The 24901-nt window shown below is 45.4% G+C and overlaps 1 protein-coding gene across 2 annotated transcripts in view; it reads left to right on the forward strand.

Moving 5' to 3' along the window:
* Window positions 1-24901, forward strand: part of LOC138265607 (2-acylglycerol O-acyltransferase 1-like) — a 270106-nt gene that overhangs the window by 31875 nt on the left and 213330 nt on the right. The window contains exon 1 of one of the 2 annotated variants that reach the window (XM_069213469.1): window positions 19308-19391. The exons of the other annotated variant lie outside the window; for it this stretch is intronic. The gene's annotated coding sequence lies outside the window, so the exon portion shown is untranslated. Of the gene's footprint in view, window positions 1-19307; window positions 19392-24901 lie in introns of those variants that run through there. 2 annotated transcript variants of the gene reach the window in all.

Consider the following 24901-nt stretch of genomic DNA (forward strand, 5'->3'; position numbering starts at 1 on the left):
CTGCTTCTCAACACCTTATCTTGTGCCCATTTCGTAAATACAAAAGTTTCCTTGATACCTATTTTTCACTCTTTATATTTCACCAAATGAATTGATGTATACCCCGTATACTATGAAAACCCATTGCAAGGTTCAGCTCCTTTATTGGCTCTGGGTACCCAGGGTTCTTGATGAATCTACAAGCCCTAGATATCCCCGCAACCAGAAGAGTCCAGCAGACGTAACAGTATATTGCTTTCAAAAAACTGGCCCAGCTGGAAAAAGTTATAGAAAAAAACGTGGACAGAAATTGCTTTTTTTTACTTCAATTTTAATATATTTTTATTTTAGCTGTTACTTTCTGTAGGAAAACCTTGAAGGATATGCATAAATGACCCCTTGCTGAATTCAGATTTTTGTCTAATCTTCAGAAATGTTTAGCTGCCCAAGATCCAGTATTGGTTTCAGACCCATATCTGTCCCTAGGATGTTGGGGGGGGGGAATAGGAACACAAATTTGGCGTGGGGAGCTTATGTGGACAGAAAGTTATGACGGCCTAATTGAAGACCACAGCAAATAGCAAAAAAAAAGGCATAGGCACAGGAGGGGAAAAGACCTGGCAGCGAAGGGGTTTAGACCTATTGCATAGCAGTGCGGGCTGCACTGCAACATGACTCAAAGTAAATAAAACCAAAGCACAATTGCGGGGTCGATGCTAGCCACACCATAGTTTTTATTTACTTTGAGCCGTGCTGCACAGCCCATGCTGCTGCACAACATCTTTAACACCTTCGCTGCCAGGCCTTTTCCCCTCCTGTGCCGAGCCTTTTTTTTGGCTATTTGGGGAAGTTCGCGCTTAGGCCCTCATAACTTTTTGTTCACATAAGCTACCCACGCCAAATGTGAGTCCTTTTTTTCCAACATCCTAGGGATTCTAGAGGTACCCAGACTTTGTGGGTTCCCCATAAGGAGGCCAAGAAATTAGCCAAAATATAGTGAAAATTTCGTTTTTTTTAAAGAAATGGGAAAAAGGGGCTGCAGAAGAAGGCTTGTGTTTTTTCCCCTGAAAATGGCATCAACAAAGGGTTTGCAGTGCTAAAATCACCAGCTTCCCCGCTTTCAGGAACAGGCAGACTTGAATCAGAAAACCCAATTTTTCAACACAATTTTGCCATTTTACTCGTACATACCCCATTTGTCCGATATTTTTGTGCTTTCAGTCTCCTTCCAGTCAGTGACAGAAATGGGCATGAAACCAATGCTGGATCCCAGAAACCGAAACATTTCTGAAACGTAGACAAAATTCTGAATTCAGCAAGGGGTAATTTGTGTAGATCCTACAAGGGTTTCCTACAGAAAATAACAACTGAAGACAAAATATTGAAATTGAGGTGACAAAATCTGCAATTTTTCTCTACGTTTTACTCTGTAACTTTTTCCTGCAATGTCAGATTTTTTACAGCAATATACCGTTAAGTCTGCTGGACTCTTCTGGTTGCGGGGATATATAGGGCTTGTTGGTTCATCAAGAACTCTAGGTACCCAGAGCCAATAAATGACCTGCACCCTGCCTTGGGTTTTCATTCTATACCGGGTATACAGCAATTCATGTGCTGGAATATAAAGAGTAAAAAATAGCTATCAAGAATACCTTTGTATTTCCAAAATGGGCACAAGATAAGGTGTTGAGGAGCAGCGGTTATTTGCACATCTCTGAATTCCGGGGTTCCCATACTAGCATGTGAATTACAGGGCATTTCTCAAATAGACGTCTTTTTTACACACTCTCTTATATTTGTAAGGAAAAATTGCAGAGAAAGACAAGGGGCAATAACACTTGTTTTGCTATTCTATGTTCCCCCAAGTCTCCCGATAAGAATGATACCTCACTTGTGTGGGTAGGCCTAGCGCCCGCGACAGGAAATGCCCCAAAACACAACGTGGACACATCCCATTTTTTGACAGAACACAGAGGTGTTTTTTTGCAAAGTGCCTACCTGTAGATTTAGGCCTCTATCTCAGCCGGCACTTAGGGAAACCTACCAAACCTGTACATTTTTTAAAACTAGAGACCTAGGGAAATCCAAGATGGGGTGACTTGTGGGGCTCTGACCAGGTTCTGTTACCCAGAATCCTTTGCAAACCTCAAAATGTGGCTAAAAAAACACATTTTCCTCACATTTCGGTGACACAAAGTTCTGGAATCTGAGAGGAGCCACAAATTTCCTTCCACCCAGCGTTCCCCCAAGTCTCCCGATAAAAATGGTACCTCACTTGTGTGGGTAGGCCTAGCGCCCACAAAAGGAAATGGCCCAAAACACAACGTGGACACATCACATTTTTTCACAGAAAACAGAGGTGTTTTTTGCAAAGTGCCTACCTGATGATTTTGGCCTCTAGCTCAGCCGGCCCCAGGGGGGGCAGAAATGGCCTAAAATAAATGTTACCCAGAATCCTTTGCAAACCTCAAAATGTGGCTAAAAAAACACATTTTCCTCACATTTTGGTGAAAAAGTTCTGGAATCAGAGAGGAGCCACAAATTTCCTTCCACCCAGCGTTCCCCCAAGTCTCCCGATAAAAATGGTACCTCACTTGTGTGGGTAGGCCTAGCGCCCACGAAAGGAAATGGCCCAAAACACAACACAGACACATCACATTTTTTCACAGAAAAGAGTGCCTAACTGTGGATTTTGGCCTCTAGCTCAGCCGGCACCTGGGGAAACCTAGCAAACCAGCACATTTCTGACAACTAGACACCTAGGGGAATCCAAGATGGGGTGACTTGTGGGGCTCTGACCAGGTTCTGTTACCCTGAATCCTTTGCAAACCTCAAAATGTGGCCAAAAAAACTCTTTTTCCTCTCATTTCGGTGACAGAAAGTACTGGAATCTGAGAGGAGCCACAAATGTCCTTCCACCCAGCGTTCCCCCAAGTCTCCCGATAAAAATTATACCTCACTGGTGTGGGTAGGCCTAGTGCCCACGAAAGGAAATGGCCCAAAACACAACGTGGACACATCACATTTTTTCACAGAAAACAGAGGTGTTTTTGCAAAGTGCCTACATGTGGATTTTGGCCTCTAGCTCAGCCGGCCCCAGGGGGGGGCAAAAATGGCCTAAAATAAATATGCCCGACCCTTGCCTACAGGGTCACTCCCCTTGCGTGACGGCACAAAAAGAAAGATCCCCAGTGCCTAGTGGTTTCTGCCCCCCCCTTGGGGGCAGATTCACCAAAAATCAGCTGATTTGCCCCAAAGGGGGCAGAAATGGTCTAAATACAATTGGTCGCTCTCCATCTCTAAAAAAAAATCAAACAAACAAAAAAAAAACACAAACAAAATTAGCCCTGGTGCCTAGTGGTTTCTGCCCCCCTTGGGGGCAGATTGACCTAAAATCGGCCGATCTGCCCCCAAAGCGGGCAGAAATGGCCTAAATACAATTTGCCCCTCCAAGGGAGCGACCCTTGCCTAAGAAGTTGCTCCCCGTCTCTAAAAAAACAAACAAACCAAAAAAAAAACACCCCAAAAAAAATTTGCCCTGGCGCCTAGAGGTTTCTGCACCCCCAGGGGCAGATCGGCCTAATAACAATAGGCCTATCTGCCCCCAGGGGGGCAGAAATGGCCTAAAATATATCTGCAGCCTGCCAACATTTATTGTCGGTTTGTTTTAAGGATATCCATATATTTTGACCAGTAGTTTATTTTTGCACTGGGATAATAGTGGCCAAATCTAATTTTTAAGAATCTTCTTGAGCAAAAATAGATGTCTTTCTGCAAGTTAATTCGGCAACAAGTTATTTGCAGATGTATGGCTAAGTAAACAATGACTGTTTTAATATAATTAGATGTGATGCATTCTGCCACAAGTTGATTTCAAATGTATGGCTGGGTAAAAAAGGATTGTTTACATATTATTAGATGTGGCGCTCCTTGAAATGTGCTCAAAGAAGATCATAATGTTGAGTGTTTGCTGATTACATTGTGAATGTGCTTTTCTATGGAGCAGTGCAGAATACTTTGCTTTGAAAACTATGAAGTTCAAACTTGGCAACTCCTGATGGAGGTTGAGAGAAGATGCGTGTTATGTTACGGTGTTTTAGCTGCCTTTTGAAGTTGTGCTTAGCACCTCACTTGGTACTAATGCCAGTGGCTAGAATTGTACGTGTGTGTGTGCGTGTATGTATGTATGTATGTATATATATATGTATGTATATATATATATATCTTTATATAAATAAAACTTACAACCCCTGATGAGGCATTTAAGTGCTTTTTGGCCAATAGCCCGCTACTGCAGAGTCCAAAAAGTATTAGTGGTGATTAGTATAAGGAAATATGAGTCAGTTTGAGCGGTGGACATGCGAGTCTGTTAGTTGGATCTAAATAGCATACTGGAGGGCTAGAAGAGTGAAGAGTCTAGAAAGTGTTATGTGGGAGCTCATAGTAATACGATGAGGCTTGAGATGAGTAAAATGAGAGATGGAGGAGGGGACAATTTAGAAAGGGGTGTTTGGGAGATTATTGTTGTAAAATTAGGTTTGGGGCTATCCAAGGAGGGATAGAGGGAATGGTCTATAAAGGGTTGTATTGGAGATCATAATAGTAGAATGAGGTTTGAGATGAGTCCGAGAGTGGTGGTAGAGGATATATTGATAGAGGTATAGAGTGAGATATAGAGTAGTTCATTGGAGAGAGTCATTTGTTTTTTCTTCTACACTAGGAGTAAAGTAATAAGTATTTAAGTACACAAGGACATAGATGGGCTATACATGGATAAGGGAATTAATATATTGAGATTTAAGGTTTTATTTTATAAATTTAGACATTCATGTGTTGCTGTACTTTAAGCTAATTGATCTGAGTATTTTTATATCCATTTTTACTGAATTTTTATTTTGTCAGTATTTTAATAGTGAAGCACTTGTAGATAAGTTATGATAATATTTCCATTATGTGACAGATAAATAAAATAGAGACTGTTCTTGTGATTCTTGTCGTGCATGGAAAGTTTTGGATTGATCCGTCAAGAGGAGACCGAGGAAAAAGAGGGGGTCATAAAAGCTGCATTGCCCATGTTTATTCCTATAGGAGCTATGAACACGTTTATAGGGAATTAAACCAAATTTGCCATAAAGCTAGCTTTGGGTATGCAGATTGTGCTTTCACTCATTTGGTGTAAATCTGTTTAGTAGTTTTTAAGAAATTTAGGGAAATTCCAATTTGTATATCTCTGACCGCGAAGTATTCGCGAACAGAGACAAGCTTGTGCAGGGAAATGCACAGCTCAGATTGGCTGCCAACGCTTCAAACCAGGAAGTGTTGGCAGCCATTTGGGAGTCTGCTTGAGTTGAGTCCCAAAAAAACAGTTATTAAAGAAAAAAAAAAAGGGGGAGGGAAGGGGGCCAGGATAGAGACACCTTGACTCCTTAGTTCTTGTGGGGGGATCCCAGAGGTACTCCCCCAGAGCAGTAAAGCATTTTAAAAAAAAGGTTTGCCTCATATTCGCAAATTTGTGGCAAAATAATGTTTATAAAAACAAGTGCGGGCTCCCCCATTTGGGCCAGGTCCCGGGGGCATTGATAATTTTGTATGAGTCAGCCTCCTGGCACCCCCACAGCCCTGGGGACACCAGCCCCCCGGGCGAATTTGCTGATATATATGCAGGGAGCCCATGGTATCAGCACAGCGCACCCCAGGGACCACCACCTCCCTGGAGCTTTAAATATAATCTATGCGGGGGGCCTGCAGCCTGAGGACTACCACCTCCCCGGGGTGATTTTTGCTGAAATATGTGGGGGTGGCGCGGCCCCCTGCTCCCCAGGCACTACCACATCCCCGGGCTATGAATATAATCTATGCAGGGAGGCCTGCGGCCCCCTGCGATCCAGGGACCACCACCTCCCCGGGGCAAAGGGGGTCCGTTTCCCGGGACTATCTTCATGTTTGAGGGGGTGTATGCAGCCCTCCCTCTTGGAGTCACTGATGGCCCTGGGGACGCCTGTAATGCGATCCCACTGTCAAACAGTGGAGCTTTCATCTCTGTCCCCTGCACGCGTGCAGGGAACAGAGATGAAATGCTTCAGCAAGCAGGGAACTGCTGTTAAAGAAGCTCCTTGCTTGCTGAAGCAATGGCACCACACGGAAAGCCGGATTAAAAAAAAATTATATATATATGTTGGTACCACAGAGGAGCCTTTGAGGGCTCCCTCGTGGTCCCAGATAGCCCATAAAGGGCTAAAATTATATTTGAAAAAAAAGAAAGCCATAGCTCAGTGTGAAGTTAATAGACTTTTACACTGAGCATTCAGGGTAAGAGTCCAGCCTGACATGCTGCCTTCCGTTTTTAAGTACAAATTATTTGAATTATTTAAAAATGACAGACACATTTTTTAATTTAAATTGTGCAGTAATATCTCATTCGAAGTATATAACATCAAAGCCTAAAAATCTCGCTATCTCTCTCCCTCTCACTTTCTCTCTTTCTCTCTCTGTCTCTCAATCAATTTCTCTGACTCACACACTCACTCAGACATTTGCGCACCCAATCACAGACCCACTCAGACAGTTACGCAGACCCACTGGCCGCCTCGTGCACCCACTCACAGACCCGTGCACACTCTGACTCACCCACTAAAACATAGATATATGCACTCACTCCCAGACAGACACTTTCATTGCCACTCTCACACCCAGATACACACACTCACACCTATTCTGACACCTAGAGAGGCCGGGGCCAACTTCTGCTGTCTTGAAAGTCTTGGGGTGACCCGTCAAGCAAGGGTAGAGAAAAAGGGGGGTCCCAAAACACGTTTTCCCCATGCATTTTCCCATAGGAATTACGAACATGACTACAGCCTGAACAGCTTGGCAGAATTACCTCAAATTTTGCAGAAAGCTAGCTTTTGGTCTCGAAAACATGCTTTTTATGATTTGATGTAAATCTGTTTAGTAGTTTTGGAGAAATTAGAGATTTAAAAATATAGATTGGCTGATAGCACTTCAACATGGAAGTGTTGGCAGCCATCTTGGGACTCGGCTTGAGACAAGTCCCACAAAACCTTTAATTAAAAAAGAAAAGGGGCCAGGATAGGGTCAACACAAGCCCCTAGCCTTGGTCTAGGGGTCCATTACGGACCCCGCCAGGGCTAAAAAGCATTAAAAAAAATAAAAAATTCTCGGAAAAATCCACAGATCCGGATCCATGTTTTTTTTTTCTTTTTTGTTTTTTATGAGGTGTTTTTTTTTTTTTTTTTTTTTTTTTTTTTAAAGAAGAGTGGTCTCCTGCCCTTTTCTTTTATTTGGCCATGTCCTGGGGAAATTGGTGGATTGAAAAAAGTGGAGGGCACACTGGCCCCCCTCGAGGGCTTATATTAGCCCCGGGAAACCACCACCTCCCTGGGACGATTAGCCAAAAATGTGCGGGGGCACGCAGCCACCCTCCCCGGGCCAAAATCTATATTTTATATAAGGGGAGATCCTCCTCCAGCCCCCCGGGCCCGCCATCTCCCTAGGGCTGGAAACCAAAATAATGAAGGGCAGTGGTTCCCAACCTGTGGTCCGGGGACCCCTGGGGGTCCGCAAAGCCTTCTCAGGGGGCGAGAGCTTAGAAAATTAAAAAATATTAACAAATATTGAAAAATTAGGTCCCCAGCTTCAAGTAATGACTCAGGCGGGGGCCCCCGGATTCCCATGAAGATTCAGTAGTGGTCCCTGGGTTCCATTAATGTTAAAGTGGGGGTCCACAGAAATCAAAAGGTTGGGAACCACTGATGAAGGGGATCCATCGCAGGGACCAAGAGACCACCACCTCCCTGCGGCGAAGTTAAACGTTGGAAGGTGGCCATGCAGCCCCCCTCATGGAGCCAATAACTGCTCCTTCTCCACCAAGTTAGAGCAGACACTCTGCTTCCAGCGAGAGCTCTCAAAGTGCTCTTGCCCGCTGGAAGAGCCAGGGAAATAGATGAAACAATTGTTTTTGCAGACAGGGAGCTGCATGTTAACCCAATGCGCCAAAGCAATGCTTGCTCCCGCAGGAGCCAGCTGAGACCAAGGGGGCCTTGAGGCCCCCCCAGTGGCCGCATTGCACACTGGTGGATGGGGGTCCCTGGAGCCAAAATGGGCCCAGGGATGTGGGGGGGCATGCGCCCCACCATTATTTAATAGTGGTCCCCGGGGGCGAAAATGGCCAGGGGAGGTGCCGCACAGCCCTCCTTCAGTACACTGGCCATTGACCCAACAAGGTTGCCCTTAGTAATTAATGAGTATAAAGTACTCCAGTTGGATAGACATTTTGTGCAAAACTGTGGACTTTTGTTGGATAAACGAGCAGGTGAGTTTCTGTTCAGGCCATGATGCTCATTTCACAGAAATTATTCCTCAACAGGAAGCACTTTCAAATATGAATATAGCAGATGCCCCAGTTAAAGCTCCACTTCTGAAAAGGAGAAATGTTCTAACTCCTGGACTTGGCAAAGCAAGTGTATTTACTCTGCGATTCCAAATTGAAAAAGATCCGAAATCCTTCATGAGGGTGAATACATCTTTCATAGAGTAGTAAACAATCTGTATGTGCCGAGTGGATTCTTTCTTATCCTCTCCTGGTTAGAGCAGAGTCCATTTTTCTCCCTTTAAATTGCTGCAAGCATGCAAATGTGCAGAGCACCTGGAAGCTCTGCCCCCTTGGCCTCACCCTGTCCAACTTAGTATTTTGCAAAGGTCTTCCCACCTTTTGCCAGGATGATAGCTTACCAGAGGGACCCCAATGCGTTTCCTGATCGGTTTAGTGGCACATTCTTCGTGCCGAGGAATATGAGTATATCCCCACCAAACAAAGAAGCATTTATGTCATATAGCCAAGAGGAAGGTCCCTGGTTTGGTGGAGATTTACATCTTTGTAGTCTTGTTGGCCTCTCTATAGGAGAATTCATGCATTCACAGAAATCTGGAGAAAGACGCACAAGTAACAATCAGACTGCCAAAAGCACACAAAGTCACTGGAGACATTTCCTTGTGTTCCATTATACAGCTGTAGTGTAGAATACACACTAGACATTTATCCAACGAGGTAGGACTTACTAACTAACCAGTAGAAAGTACTTCTGTTGGGTAGACATTTACTGCAAGACTGTGGACTCTTGTTGGATAAACGATCAGTTGCAGTTTCTTTGTGGCCAAGTCACTCACACAGCTACTAACACACCCACACAGACACTCGCACACCCACTCACAGATGCACTCAGGCACTCATCAGACACTCACACGCCCACTACTGGACCCACTTAGACACTTGTGTACCTACTCAGACATTCATGCACCCACTCACGTACCCTCTCAGAAATTCATTCACCAACTTACAGATCCACTCAGGCTCATGCAACCATTCACTGATCCACTCACACTCATGCACTCACAGTCCTACACAGAAACTCATGTGCTCACTCACAGATGCACTCAGAGAATCATGTACCTACTCAGAGACCTACTAAGAAACTCACGCACTCACAGGTCCACTTAACGACTCATGTACCCATTCACAGACCTACTTAGATACTCATCCACTCACTCACAAATCCACTTGGACACTTACACGCCCACTGACAGACCCACTCAGACACTGCCATACCTACTCACAGACCTACTGATACACTAATGCACTCACTCACTGTCAAAGTTTAGAGTTTACCGTTATGAAATAAAATTTGTAGAAAAACTTAGAAATTCAATAAAAAAAAACCAAAGGTTACAGGGATGTTATAGTTAGGCTCACATTTACAAAACCAGTGCAATTGAGCAGTTATAGTTACCAGAGCTAACTTTAACCTATATCCCCGCAATGCACTGCTTATGACCACACATACTGTATCACTCATGACCTAATCAGTGACATCACTCATGACATCTCACATGTCTTATACATTTAAACAAATTGAACAAGTTACTTACCTTCGGTAACACCTTATTTGGTAGAGACTATGGGGGTGATTCCTACCCTGGCAGTCTGAGACCGCCAGGGTAGGGGACGGAGGAAGCACCGCCAACAGGCTGGCGGTGCTTCTGGGGCAATTCTGACCGCGGCGGTAAAGCTGCGGTCAGAAAAGGGAAGCCGGCGGTTTCCCGCCGGCTTCCCGCTGCCCCTGTGAATCCTCCACAGCGGCGCTGCAAGCAGCGCCGCCATGGGGATTCCGACCCCCTTCCCGCCAGCCTGGTTCTGGCAGTTTTCACCGCCAGAACCAGGCTGGCGGGAACGGGTGTCGTGGGGCCCCCTAACAGGGCCCCACATTGATTTTCAGTGTCTGCTTGGCAGACACTGAAAATCGCGACGGGTGCAACTGCACCCGTCGCACACCAGCAACTCCGCCGGCTCCATTCGGAGCCGGCTTCCTCGTTGCTGGTGCTTTCCCGCTGGGCGGGCGAGCGGCCTTTTGGCGGTCGCCCGCCAGCCCAGCGGGAAAATCAGAATGACCGCCGCAGTCTTTTGACTGCGGTACGGTCTTCTGGCGGTTCCCGCGCCGCCCGCCAATGTTGGAATCACCCCCTATGTGCTTGATTTATATTTTGGGCAGATGGGTTGTTCATCACAACGGTGACAAATTTGCAGTTCTCTGAAATATAAATCCCATACAACATAATGGAATTTATATTTCAGCTGAAGGGATATCTCTCACCCTTGTGAAGGAGTAACCTGTCTGCCGAAAATATAAATCAGGCCCTATATCTAGCTGCAGACTCCCCAGCCCTGGGATTGACCAACATGTTTTAATCATTTTAGCTTCAATCCCATTTTATCTAAATCTAATATTTGCCCTTATTGGAGTATATGTATACTGTCTTACTGAAATACAGACAGCCATTCTTAAAACATGCCATATGTATGTCCTGCACGGAATGATGGGGCCGTGCGGTGTAGGTGAGGAGGCTTGTGGAAAACCTATGACGAACCCTGGAAAGCTTGTGGCTGTTTTGTGAGTGGAGAAAACCTCAGCAACTCTCTCCTGACATAGTAGTAGTCCATGGAAACATTGTATGTTAATGCCTGCTGTCCCAAAAATTATTACTGAGGGGTAAACATGTCCTAAGCCGTTTGTTCAAACTTTATCAAATTTAAAAGATGACCCCAAATGGTGAATGCACCATCCCAGCTAATTGTGGAGAGAGATTTCCCAGATGGGAGTCCTATTTGTGCAGTGCCACATTATGTCTAAACTGAGATTCTACAGCCATGAGACCAGTGACGGCATACTAGTTAGAAGATCACCATTAGCTCCGATATGCAGATGCTCAGGAAGATTGATGGAAAACTGTCTCCTTCTGGCACTTGTTACAAAGTTAAGCAGTGACACAAAGAACTGAGTTTAGGAGTAGAATACATCTCAGAGGACAGGTTTGGGCAATGAGTTGTATTGGACATAGCAATTCATCTCGAGTTTAATGAGAAAGACATCCCCAATCGATAAGCTTCTTTACAATTGAGTTGTAAAATGTGTGCCACTGAAAAAGTGATGCTGTGATCTCCATCTAGGGCAGACATTTTTTTTAATAATTTGATTAAACACAGTTGCTCCATCCATGGGCTCAGCTTTTACCTGACACCACTACATATGAATGCGCTCCACATGTTCATTGGTGGATGACCAGGCACCCTAATCGACATGCTATTTGATTGGATACTCAAAGAGAAAGCAGACTTCTCCCTGGTGCGATTCAGAAATGGCCACCCCATGGTGCTCACTGTTTCTTTTCTCCCAAGGAAGGTATTTCTACTAGCAGTAACAAAAATGTCAGTCTGCTTTGTCTAAAATGTCAGTTCTATCTTTTTTGATGAGAGCACTGCAGTATTCACCAAGGTGCTGTCCTTGGTGGCAGCTTCACTAGAGAGGTCAGGAGTCCATGTATATCCATATTTGGTTGAATGTCTGGTGAAGAAAGGGTCCCCTGCTGTGGTCACAGGACACATTCTCTGCATCATGACATTGTGCACGACTTGGGCTTCACCATTAAGACCCCAAAGTCTTACTTCGTTCCTACACAGTGGTTCACCTTTATAGGTGCGTTACTAGACACAACCTGTATGATTCGTCTCCTCCTTTTCCAGAGAGAAATGCAGACTTTAGAGATATGATGCAGATGTTAGTGGCTCAGACACTGATCCCAGTTCTGATATCGTACATCTGCTTGAAGACCTCATGCATCCCGCTAGTGATGCATGCTTGATGGGGGATGAAAGCCAATCAGTAGTTCCTGAGAAAACAGTGGATCATGTGTTGGGAGGGTTTCTCAGCTCAGGTGCAGATTTATGACTGTTATTCCTGACCTGCCCTGGTGGCTGTGCCCTCCCAAACTGTTGGTGAGTCACTGCTTAAGTGTCCGCTGTCACCGGCTGCCTTAGTAACAACGCATCCTCTTTTGGTTGAAGCGCTCAGCTGGGCAACATTACAGAATGGGGCCTGTGGTCTTTTTTTGAGGAGTGCCTTCACATAAATGCCTTGGAGCTACAGACAGTCTGCCTTCCTTTGGAGACCTTTCAATCTTAGAGAGCACTGTTCAAGTTTGATTGGACATGACAGCTGTCAATTAACAATGAAACTAAAAACTTTATTAGTTTGATAACACCGCATTATTGCTGTCAACAACATGAGCAAACCGTGATTCGCTATGTTACATACAGGGCGAAGCAGGCATAGATTCTTATTTCAATACCATTTTGCCAAACCTTACTCTAGTGGTAGCCCGTTCTGACAATAATTATGGACCTATTCAGTGATTAGTAGGAAATATAGCTGTGTTCTTTTGGGTTCCACAATGACATAAATATACTCTTGAAAAAAAGGTTTACTTACAGAAATCAGTATTAAATGAACAGTTGTTATTTACCCATCAACTGTTTTCACAAAAGGAGATAAAAAGTAAAGGATGTGCATAACTTTGTCAAGGTGTTAGGCCTAATCTTTGTTGCATGAGCAAAATATTTAAGTAGTTCATACGCTTGGAAGTCATCAGAGCATAGTTCATTCTTAATCGGTGCACTCAGTGTTAAGAGATGCATTTCAGATTTTGTGAACACCATCTCTGAAATGGCACCTTAAACTTTAATCTTGCAAACTGTTACACCCAATTCCAAGCAAGTTGCATGAATTGAAATGCTTTGCCTTATACGTTAATAGAGACTTTAACATTTTTCCTTCTACTTCACATACTTTAAAAAGGTATACATTCGCACCATACAGTACAGACAAAGGGATCTTAGCATTAGAAACTTATAACATCTGTCCAAAAGGCTTTTTCCCTAATGATTTGACCGCCCTAGAGTGTGAGATCTCCTTAAAAATAAGGTGATGTATGTGTAAGTGAACAAGTATATTTTAAAGACAGTGACTTCTACCCAAATGTCATATGAAGAGAGAAGATAATCTGCACTGGAGACCAATTGGAGTCAAATCCAGGATCACATCATTGTCTGCTTAACGTGATATATGTAGGGTTTGTTTCCTGAAAAGGGAGGAAATTTACACACATTACTTAATATTTCAGGTAGACCATGTATGTATCATTTAAATAAATACCAAAGGGGCTAACAGACACATTTGCTTTAAGCCATTTGGGCTAGGAATATTATCAGTAAGTCCTCTATCAGACTCCATAAGCATCTGAGTCCAGGTATTAGAGGTGTAAGAACGTGCATTATTAATTTACCATCGCAGTCCTTCAAGTCCCAGTCTATTGCAGAAATACATTTTTAAAGCACCCCAGGACCTCAGAGGAGGCACTTACTGACTCACAGGGTGACAAGGCAGAGGCCAACAGCATGGTCCAGCCCAAGTCCAATTACTGCTAGTCAGCTGAGTATTTTCAGGAAAACGCTTCTTGCAGCGCTTCTTCCTGTAGCCACATAGGTCAGCCTATGAGTTGAAGTCTTTATCCTGGGCCCAGGATGGAATAGGTCCATTTCTTCAAGACTTTTCTCAGGTGACAGACAGCAGGTCCAGCCTTCTTATCTTATGAAGGTCCAGTAAATATTCTGAAGTGGGTTCCTGGAGGTACCACATGTATGCCAGAAACTAGCTGGGGTTTGGGTGAGGGGGGATGACTCCTGGGCATGCTCAAACCAGTGGGATACCCCTTCCCACATTTTTAGTAGTTGCTCTTTGCCTCACTACAAACGGGTGCAAAATACCATGTGTCAGGGCATTTTAAAGATGATAAGTCTTCAGCCACACTAAACTTTGGCACTGAGGTTTGAAGGTGTGTGTGGGAAGTGTGCTAATCCTAGGGCTCTCCTACATCTACAGCTAAAATCCAGTTAGAGACAGGCACTATACCCAGAGCGAAGCCAGAGACAGGAGTCTGGTAGGATAAAAACAGGGTCTAACAACTTGCAGACAATGGATACAAATGAATTGTGTTGATGCCCTTTCTCTCCTTTTCGAGTGCACTCCAGGTGTCATATGAAAAACCCCAGCATGCCTATCAAGTAGAATTTGACAGTTAAGCAGGGTTTGATACTTTAGTGTCAAAACGTATACCTACATCCCCCACCTTGCATATTCTGTGGGGATCAGAGGAGCCAACTCTCCTTATTGCGGTTAGCTTATCATTTACTTCTGGGAGAGCCAATGCAAATTGAACTCCAGGAAGCTCAGGCAGGGAAAAGGTTTGCTTATAAAAGTTACTTTTCCTTAATACTTATTAAAACCTCCGACTTGCCCACTGAATTAGAATGTTGATAACTATTAAAATTAGTTATTTAATTATTTTTCCCGCTTGTCCCATTCCTGAGATACAGTGTTGGTATTTAATCTATACTCTTGTTTTCTTCGTTGGACAGCTAGGCTTGCCTCAGGGAAAAAGCTTTTAGGTCAGTATCACTGTAGGGGAATGGTAATATTAATGTTTCTACATGTCCACATTTAAATGCCCTGCACCCAAACCTGTAGGCAGCAAGGCTCATATAGGAGTGACTCAATAATATTTAAATGGTAGGTTTTTATCCCCCAAAAAGGTGTATTTTGACAGATCGCAGTGCATATTTTGCTACAGTGGTAGGCCTGAAACCACTTTTGCTTTGTCACTATAGTGGATAACGCAGCACATGCTGCACTAGTGGCATATAACTTCCAGGACCTTAGGTACATTTTGTACCATGTAGTAGTGGTTCGTAGGCAGGTTAAATATACTCAAAATCAAATTTATTATCTCTGCTTAGTTACTTAACCATTATATAAGATACACAAGTAAAATGTATAATAAGAGTTACATTAAAAAGTCCTTAAAGTCTTGTGTGGTGATATACTTGTCATCACTGGCAGATCGAGAAATTAACAATAATCATATTGCAGGGGAAAGCTGGCAGTTTTTAACTGTGTTGGGGGGAGGAGGGGAGGAATTTGTCTTCTGGATTACTTGATGAAGTTTTTTAATAACTTGACAGGAATTAAATTTCTACATGTTTAAACTTGTTTCACTCATGCAATTACCTCTTGGAAGTTAAATATATGAATTAGGAATATGCCAATTCAGCCATGTTTAAATGGGGAGAACAAGCACTCAACTTGTAGTTCTAAAGTCAGCAGAAATATAGGGTCTATCAAAAGCTGAGGAGACCATGCAGAAAAGACATAGGGCCTGATTACAAGTATGGCAGTCCAGAGGACCGCTGTAACTGCTGTGGCGTTCCAACCACCAGATTACGATCCTGGCAGTCGGACCGCCCGAAGACCACCGCCAGTGCTAGGATGAGTGATCCTGACAGGTTGGCGGCAGTGAATGTCATGGTCAGCCACGGTGGTGCCGAGTTTGGCACCCATGCTGACCATGAATTTCCTTTCTGCCAGCCTTTCCATGGTGTGGTCCCTGCCATTGAAATTATGGCCGAAAGACAGGGTTGTGGCCACAGAGGAGCCCCTGCACTGCCCACAACCATGTTGTGGGTAGTGCAGGGTCCCCCCCAATCAGCACCGTCAGAATGCGCACTGTCTGCTCTGGCAGACAGTGCACATTCTGAGGTTGCTGGGAGCACTGTCTGTGCGACAGCATTGGAATCGGCTCCCTGCCTGATAGAAAACATCATGATATGATGGTGGTAAAGCGGTGGGCTTGATGCCTGCCTCTACAGGGCTGTATTGGAGTTTGGGCAGCCCAACCACCGAACTCATAAACAGGCTCTAAGTTCCGAACAGAAATTAATGTTCTTAGCAGCATTTTGGGAATCTTCGGGCAACCAGATTATGCCATAAGATACTCATGTCTACCTCATCAGTGGCTGTAGTAGCATTGATAAAAGTGGGGTAAAGCAGCTATCCCTTCCTTACAGTGTATTTCTCATAAATAAGCTGGACCACTGTAAGACTGGCCAGTTACAACCCCTGTCCAAACTGATCGATGAGTTGCTCCTTTGGTTTACAATGTAATACTGTCCAAGCCAGAAAGCTTTTGATGAAAACCTATTTGTTCTAGTGAAAGTGTTTTCTAATGTCACCTACATGTGTAAGTGCTCCCACACCAATGATGAGAATAATTTACCAATTACATCAAACAGTGCAATCTCTCTGTAATTTTTGGTTCCAAATGAGACCCCTTCTTAGCAGTGTGAGTTATTCTCCACTTCCAAGAGTCTGGAACTGCCCCAAGCTAAAACAGGCTTAAACTAGATGAGCAAGATAATTCCCCACAGTCTGAATTTTGCTTTAGGACTGCTAAGGGAAAACCTCTGGGCCACGTGCTTTTATCATACTCATGTTTTTCACTATTTTTACTGTGTCATGGAATATAGGGGGACAATTCTCAGGGAGCACTATTTAATTCCTATATGGCAACTGACTGTTGTCCATGATGTCAGCAGACAGGGCAGTGTGGGTCTTGGTTCCTGTGTGGCGAGGCAGTAGTCATACTAGTTGGCTATGCAACAAGTCATCATCCCACTTACAACTCACCTCCTGGGCACCCTCAAATTGAGGGCATTTGCTGAGCCGTCCTCCTTAGAGGACAATGAGTGGTAGCTTCACCCCAAGGTAATGAAAATCGTTTTTTTCCAGATTGGGGTGTCTATGCATGGACCTTTTTTCCACGACCCTGACCAGGAAGTGCCCCCTATTTTGTGCCTCCAAATGGTTCAGATGATGTCTTTAGATTCAATTTGTCACGAGTCCTGCTCTATGCATTTCCACCTACACTCTTCATGCTGAGAGCCTTGCAGAAGGTGCAGGAGAATTGGGCACAAATTATCCTGTTGTTTGGTCACAGAATGGGACAGTAAGATTTGGGACCTTGATTTATTTGAACTCAAAAGTAGAGCCACTCTTTCATTCCAGCACATGGTAGAACTGCTTTTGCAGCAGAGTGGTCAGGTATACATTTTGGAAAACACAAACTAGCTAAACATACTTCTCAATTTACAGGAAAGAGATTGGAGCACACCGCCAGCATTTCATCATCAGTTATATTAAGTGCATTCTAGGGTTTTCAGTTCCTTTTAGTTCAGGTACTCACAAGTGATAAGTGGTCACCATAAATGTTACCTAACTCAGTTAAAGCTAAACATCTCTGGGCACAACTGTTTCTTGGTAATTGTCACCTATGAGGAGAGAACAGCCTTATAGATTTGAAGATGCTTGAAATGCTGCTTATTGTTTCTTGGGTAAAGTGAAATTCCAAGCACACAGTTGTATTCCTTAACTCTTCAGCTAAACATCTTTAGGCCGACTCTAACAATTACAGGGGGTTTGAGGAAACTGCTGGTCAGTGAAGAACTGTCTTTACTATGTCTGCTCATCTGCACTGGTTTGCAGTAGCTAGTTGCCTACAGTATTACGTGCTATTGTTTGTTAGTGCACATGGCTTTGTGGCGGTAGGGACACAGTACAACCACAATAAACTTTCACACCATCAAGTCAAGCAGAATCTTAAATCAAGTTGTGTGTCCGAGATTAGGCCTACTATGTTAAAGGGTATAGTTTGGGATTATGCATACAAAATTCATAAAGTATAGACTATTGACATAGAGCTGGTTGTTCAGAGTACTTATCTTTGAGATGAACCCATAACACAGTTCTAATAACATGCCATGATAATATTTTCAACGTTCCATAAGTTTATTGGACCTCCAGAGCAGGCTCTGAAGTCAACAAATGATGGACTAAAGTAACATCTAACATAATTATTCATTTTGAAGCTTGAAAAAATCCTCACTTTTTCAGGTCATAGAACATTGGCGTATATGGGGCAAATTTGGGAAAAAAAAGATTTGGCCACCACCATTGTATAATATCCCCAGTCGTCTTGCTGATGTGATAGTCCAAAACCTTGTGTGATACTGACAATGGCAGCAGTGCATCCCATGCTGGGCTTTGAGCACACCCAATGTTGATGTCTGACTGGAAGACCATAAACAAGACCATTAGCTTCCATCATCTGGCTGAAACTCCTAGAATATTTGCACCATTGCCCCTACCCCCCCAACATAGGTGTCCCATTTAGGAATAAAACATGTCTGAAGAAGAAAGAGCAACACAGAGTTGCATCTAGGCCTCAGGCAAGCACCAGCTCAATCTATAGCAAGGGATTTGTCTTACAAAACAAAAGCTAAGATCAGCTAAAGTAACTAATGATTTGGGGCACATATGGTTGACCTTCTCCAGGCATGCGATTTACCTCGATCTGTGACGAGGAAGATGGATGGTGGAATTGTGTTGCCTAAGAGAAGTAAGACTCATCACTTGTTACTCTTGTTTTGACTCATCATTGTGAAAGGGAAGCTCCAAACCAATGAAATTTTAATTAATTTTGTCTCCCGGCTAAAAAACACAACGTGTGGTTGAGTGACTCGAACATTTGTTTCTGCAATAGTGGGTGATCCAAAGGTCACAAATATGAATGCTTGCAAGGAAGACTCAGCTGCCCACCCATACAAGACAGCTAAATAAACTACCACATAATTGTTAATTGTAACATTGGTTACTCACATCAATCATAAACGGAAGAGCACCCTCCAGCACTATACAAACCCACTTTTTTTAGAATGAAGATGATATCTTTTTCCTAGTTGTTGGTGCTCAATTCTTATGCATTGTTAATTTGATATTGAGGGCTTCAGTTTTTGTGTTTAATATTGTTAGAAATGTAACACAGCGGTATGGTCTGTGAAGTTATACTCTAAATGGTGGTTTGGTATAAAATAGATCTAGTTGTGAATTATTTAATGTATTACATTTCAAACTACAACTGTTGACTTCTAATTGTAAGGGCATGCCACGCCTATTGCTCAGCCATATGACATGTTGGCTCTGAAAAAGGTTCCACATTGCTTTTCTTTTTTTTTAATAGATTTTATTGTAAACACTGCAATACAGTACAAAACCCAGGTGGGATCGAGGTCCCTGCATCTATCAACAATTGTACATCAAAGGATAAGAAAACGGGTAAGACAATGGGATATTGTCATTCGTGGTTTGAAAACATGTTGTATTGATCAAGTCAAACGGGAAAGAAGGAAAGGGACAGAAGAAAAGGTATAGGTAGAGATAAGAGATGGAGAGTAGACAAAGTGTCACGTCATAGGACACTCTGGGTATAGGCGAGAAAGGGTAGGGAGAATAAGCAAACAAGCAAGCTAGTCGGGTGACGAGGGCATGAATGCAGGGTCATCTGGTTCCCTAGGGGTAGAGGGTGGGCTCCTTGCTGTGTCGACATCTAAATTGGGAACAGGTCATAGGGAGCATGTACCATGGGGCGTCCCTGTCCGGCCGGACGTCTTTGTCTTGAAGGTCATTACGTCAAGACAATAGTATACCCTAGAGCTGTACATTGTCAAGTTAGTTGCACAGTCAGGATATTGGGACTTAGATCTTCTGTCTTCACTCGGCCAGTTCAAGCTTAGTACTAAGTGTCCTTCCAATTGCTCGGAAAGAGGAATCTGCTAAAAAAGTCTGCTTGAGGAGATAGGAGGGACCAGTATCTAATCTCTGGTGAAATTAAGAAAGAGAAGAAGAAAAAGAAAAGAAGAAAAGGGGGGCTAGTGAGGAGAAAAAGAGGGAGAAAAGAAAAGAAGGAGGGAATAGGGAAGAGAGGGGAAGGGAAGGGGGAGAAAAGTGGGGGGGGCAGGTGGTTTCGGGTGATTTACGATCTTCCCACTGTAAGGAAGGGAGCCCACACCTGGTTAAATATTTGAGCTTGGGCTTGCAGGTTATAGATGGTTCTTTCATGCGTGGCCGTGCGGGTCATGGCTATAATCCATTCTTCCGGGGTTGGGGAGGCCTCCGACCGCCAATGACGGAGAATGCAGATGTTTGCGGTGGCTACTGCAGTGTGTAGCAGTCTTTTGTGCGGTCTAGAGAGGACTGGAAGGGAGGTCGTGTCTTGTAAGAGTATGAGAGGGGGAGGTGGAGTGGTGACGGGTGTAACATAGATTCGGCCAGGGTGGAACTCACAGCGTCCCAGAGTGGTCGGACTGTTGGGCAGTCAGTTAAGATATGTTTTAAGTCACAGGATGTCTCTGGGCATCGGCAGCACTTCTCATGCGGAGGAGCCCTGTCCTGTGCAGTTTCGCTGGGGACCAGTGCCAGTCGTGCAAGACCTTAAAGAGGCAGAATTTTAAACGTGCCTCCCGGGTACTTCTGTCCTAGGCTTCTAGGATGTCTTCCCAGTCGTCTGGGTCTAGGGTCTGTTGCAATCGGGTTTGCCATTGTGAACGTAGCTTTTTCAAGAGAGGTTAGGAGTAGAGCTGTCGGGTGATTAGACCATAAAGACCTGCCATCACTCCATTATGTTGCCCCCACTGCTGCAGGTAGGCCACTATGGGTGAGGAGTGAGACCCCCGTCGGATAGTATCGGTCCCCTGGGAGATACAGTGCTTGAGTTCTAAGTATCTCCACTCTTGACTCGGCTTGAGATCGAATTCCTCCCGTAGCCTGGGGAAGGATTTGAGCGCGTCGTTTTCCAGGATCTGAGAAAGAGTGAGGATGCCGGCCCCCCTCCACTGCGGCCAATTGAGCACCTCACCGCCTATCCGAAGTCCACTGTTGTGCCACAGAGGTGCCTGAGCGTGGATGAGGGGATGGACCCCAAGCAATCGGTGGGCCCTTCGCCAGGCTGCCCTGGTCGCCTTCAAAATAGGGTTCACCGAGTTGGCGGATGGGAGGTTGTCACAGTAAGGTCCCCCAAGTCCCTCATTCGCAGATACCAGCTGCCTTTCCCCTGCAATCCACTGAGGCGGGTCTGGCACTTTGGACAATGTATGGGACAGTTGGGACAGCTGTAGTGCTAATGAGTAGTGCTCCACCCATGGAAGTCCCATGCCCCCATGGGAGCGACGGGCTAGGAGCTTGGCAGACGATAGTCGTGGTCGCATTGGGCCCCATACAAATGATCTGATGAGTGCATCTATGCTTCGTAGCGTGTGAAGGGACACCTGTAGGGGGAGGAGCCCCAGAATATAGGTGAAGCGGGGTACCGTGACCATCCTGACAGCCTCTACTCGGCCCCACATAGAAAGGCCCAGTTGTGTCCATTTTGCAAAATCAAGTTTCGTCGGTGCAATGAGGGGATCGATATTGTCCGCCACCATGTGCACCAGGCCCGGATTGACTAGCACTCCCAGGTATTTAAGGCGTTTCGGCGTCCAGTGGAATGGATAACCTAGGAGTGCTGCTTTTGTGGTTAACCACGAGAGGAGGAGCGCTTCGCTCTTATCCCAGTTAATGCGATAACCGGAGAGGGTTGCGAATCCCTCGATGACCTCCAGCAGAGCTGGTATGGAGCGTTCTAGGTCCGTGAGAGTTAATCTGACGTCATCGGCATATAGGTAGATTTGGGAAATACCTTTGGGTAGTGGAAGGCCGGTTATGAGGAGGGAGGATCGAATAGCTGCGGCCAGGGGCTCAATTGCCAGCAGGAACAAGAGGGGCGAGAGGGGACAGCCCTGTCGTGTACCTCTACGGATAGGGAAGGGGTCCGAGAGGAAGCCTCCACAATTGACTCTAGCCACAGGCTGGCCATAAAGCAGCCGCACCATTGAAATAAATGTCTCCCAGATCAAATCTCTCCAGGGCCGTAAACAGGTAGGGCCATTTTATATGATCAAACGCCTTTTCGGCGTCTAAGGACAAGGCCAGCGCCGTCTCCGGTGAGTCCTTCGAGGTCCATAGAGTATGACATAAGGTGTGCAGATAGTTCCTAGAGGTGCAGCCTGGTACAAACCCCTCTTGTGTATGGTGGATTAAGGACGGTATAACTTTGCGTAGTCTATTTGACAGGACACTTGCTAGGATTTTGATATCTCCGTTTAGAAGAGATATGGGTCGATAACTGCCACACAGCAGGGGAACTCTCCCGGGTTTTGGTATGATGGCTATGGTGGCATTATTGGATATGGCCCCCGGAGTCTGTGTTGAACAGGCTTCGTTTAGGGCCTCGTTTAGGATATCGATCGCCTCTTTCCCTACCCATTTGTAAAATTCCACGGGAATCCATCCTCCCTGGGCGATTTGTGGTAGGGGAGGTCGGAGATGACTCTTTCTATTTCCTGTCTGCTTATTTCCCCTTCTAAGAGACTGCGACCCTCATCTGACAGGGAGGGTAGGTCAAGGCCTTCTAAGAAGGCCGTAGCACCGGACTGGATGTTGTTTCTGGCGTGTAAAGGCGACTGTAGAGTTCCAGTGCCGCCTGTTGTTCTTTTCTGTCTCTGTTCGCCAGCCCGGCATCCCGCATGAGCTGTCCCCGTATCGAAGCCTTGGCTGCGGCCCACATGATTCGACTAGAATCAACAGTGCCTAGATTATCTGGGGAGAAGGTGGCTGCATGGTCCTGCAATTCTAGCTTACCTTGGGGGGGATCGGTAGCGATGGACTGCAAATCTCCAGGGTTTGCGGCCCGGGGATACTAGGCCAAACTGGATGGCTACACTGATTGGAGAATGGTCTGAGAGACCGCCTTCCAGTATGCTGTCATCGAGGGTGCAGGCTACAAGATTGTGGGATAGAAGAAAATAATCGAGTCAGGATTGGGTGCTGTGTACCGGTGAGAGAAAAGTAAATTCTCTTCCTGCCGGGTGGGTCAGCCTCCAGTGATCCACTAGGCCGTTGTCCGAAAGTATGTCGGTCTGTAGGGCTCTGTCTGCATTGTTACTTACGTCCAGGGGTCCCGTTCTGTCCAGTACCGTGTCTCTGGCTATGTTCCAATCACCCCCTATTACATAGCAGGATGCCCCTATCTCAGTCAGAAGTCGATTGAGTTGTAGAAAAAAAGAGGCGTTTGGGGCCCGTTGACGCGTAGACGGAGCCCACGCACAGTGTAGAGTCCCCTATCTTCAGTTTGGCAAATACGTAGCGGCCCTCAGGGTCAATCCATGATTTGATGACCATATGAGGGAGGGTTTTGCGCAGTAATAGCATCACCCCACAGTTTCTCGGAGTGTTCGCCATACTGGGTGAGGGTGGGTTGCAGCTAAACAGGACGGTACCAACCCAGTCACGTCGTAGTTTATCGGATTCTAGTCTGTCCAAGTGCGTCTCTTGTAAGAGGGCAATGTCGGCCTGTTTGGAGTTAAGATAGGATAGAACTTTTTTCTGTTTAATGAAATGGGTGAGGCCATTTACATTCCATGATATGATCCGTAGGGGAACTGCCAGTGCCTTGTTCATATCGGACATCCCAGCTTCTTATGGAAACCCACCCGGGGGTGTGGGCACTAAGGGCAGGAGAGGGAGGGAAAGGGTTAGAGAGGGAGGGAGGGAGGGAGGGAGGGAGAGTAGGGACTGGGGTCGGACTCTAGAGACGGGTTAGGAGGATGGGGAAAGGAGAAGACAATAAGTATGTAGGATGATAAGAAGAGAAGGAAAAGAATCAGCAGAGAAAGGGAACCCGTAGGCAAGACTGGAGGAGAGAAGAAAAGATTAGAAGAGAGAATGAGATCGGGACTAAAGCCCCGGCGTTCTCGAACTGTAACCTGCGGGTCTAAGACCTAGGTCGATTGAGCTCCAATACCCGGCCAGTGGGCCCCGCGCCGAGGGAGGCGGCACATGTGCAGCACCCAGGCCCCCCGTATTGATTCTTCCATCTGCGTGTGGATCTGGGCTACTCGGGAGGGAAGTGAGAGGCCCGAGGGAGGGGAGTTATGTAGAGGGCATGTACTGCTCCTATGACAGTTTAAATCCAGAGGTGGGATGGTGCTGTGCCTTTGGACGGGGGGAGGGTGAGATGAGGGGAGGGAGCAGAAAGCAGGAGAAAAGCGCTGCGTGGATCTGCGGGGTTTTCGGGAGACATGGTCAGTACCTTGGTCGTATCTAGAGGGATTTAGCCATGAGGACCATGAATATTAATTTTATCTAAAGCGCTACACTGCTCCTATACGCTAGGCAGTAGCAACTATAATCTACTTTACTCTATCGCCCACAGTGGGCCCTCAACAGCACTCATTGAAAAACAAACCAAACCAGGACGAATTAGCAGTAAATGGGACAAGTATAACAGTTCTAACAGTTCCTAGGGGGTGCGCAAAATCGTTTTACCAGATGAAACTGGGTTAGTGCTGCTGAAAAAAGTGGGAGGGGATTTCTGAGCCTCCAAGAGAGAGCAAAGAAGGATATACGGAAACAGATGGTAATAAGCAAGGACAATCAAGAACAATCAGAAACAGTCGAGGCAGATCAGAGTCAATGGCTCTCAGTATTAGAATGTCTTATGGGTGCACAAAAACAAGTACTCATCTCTCTATCTGGTCTTCTCCGCCGTAGGATCCCTTTGGCACATCCGTGACAGTCCATAGTTTACGATAGCGAAGGGCGCAGTGCCTGTTCGACCTCAGGTGGGGGCATTGTAGGTTTCAAAGGGGATCGTGATTTGTCTCTATCCGACAGCTGTGTGTACATCGCCACCGCCTGGGGTACTTGGCCCATGTCGTCGTAGCTTTTTGTAAGTCTCTCTAGGTCTCTTC

This window comes from Pleurodeles waltl, chromosome 11 (genome assembly GCF_031143425.1).
Source record: "Pleurodeles waltl isolate 20211129_DDA chromosome 11, aPleWal1.hap1.20221129, whole genome shotgun sequence".
Lineage (NCBI taxonomy): Eukaryota > Metazoa > Chordata > Amphibia > Caudata > Salamandridae > Pleurodeles > Pleurodeles waltl.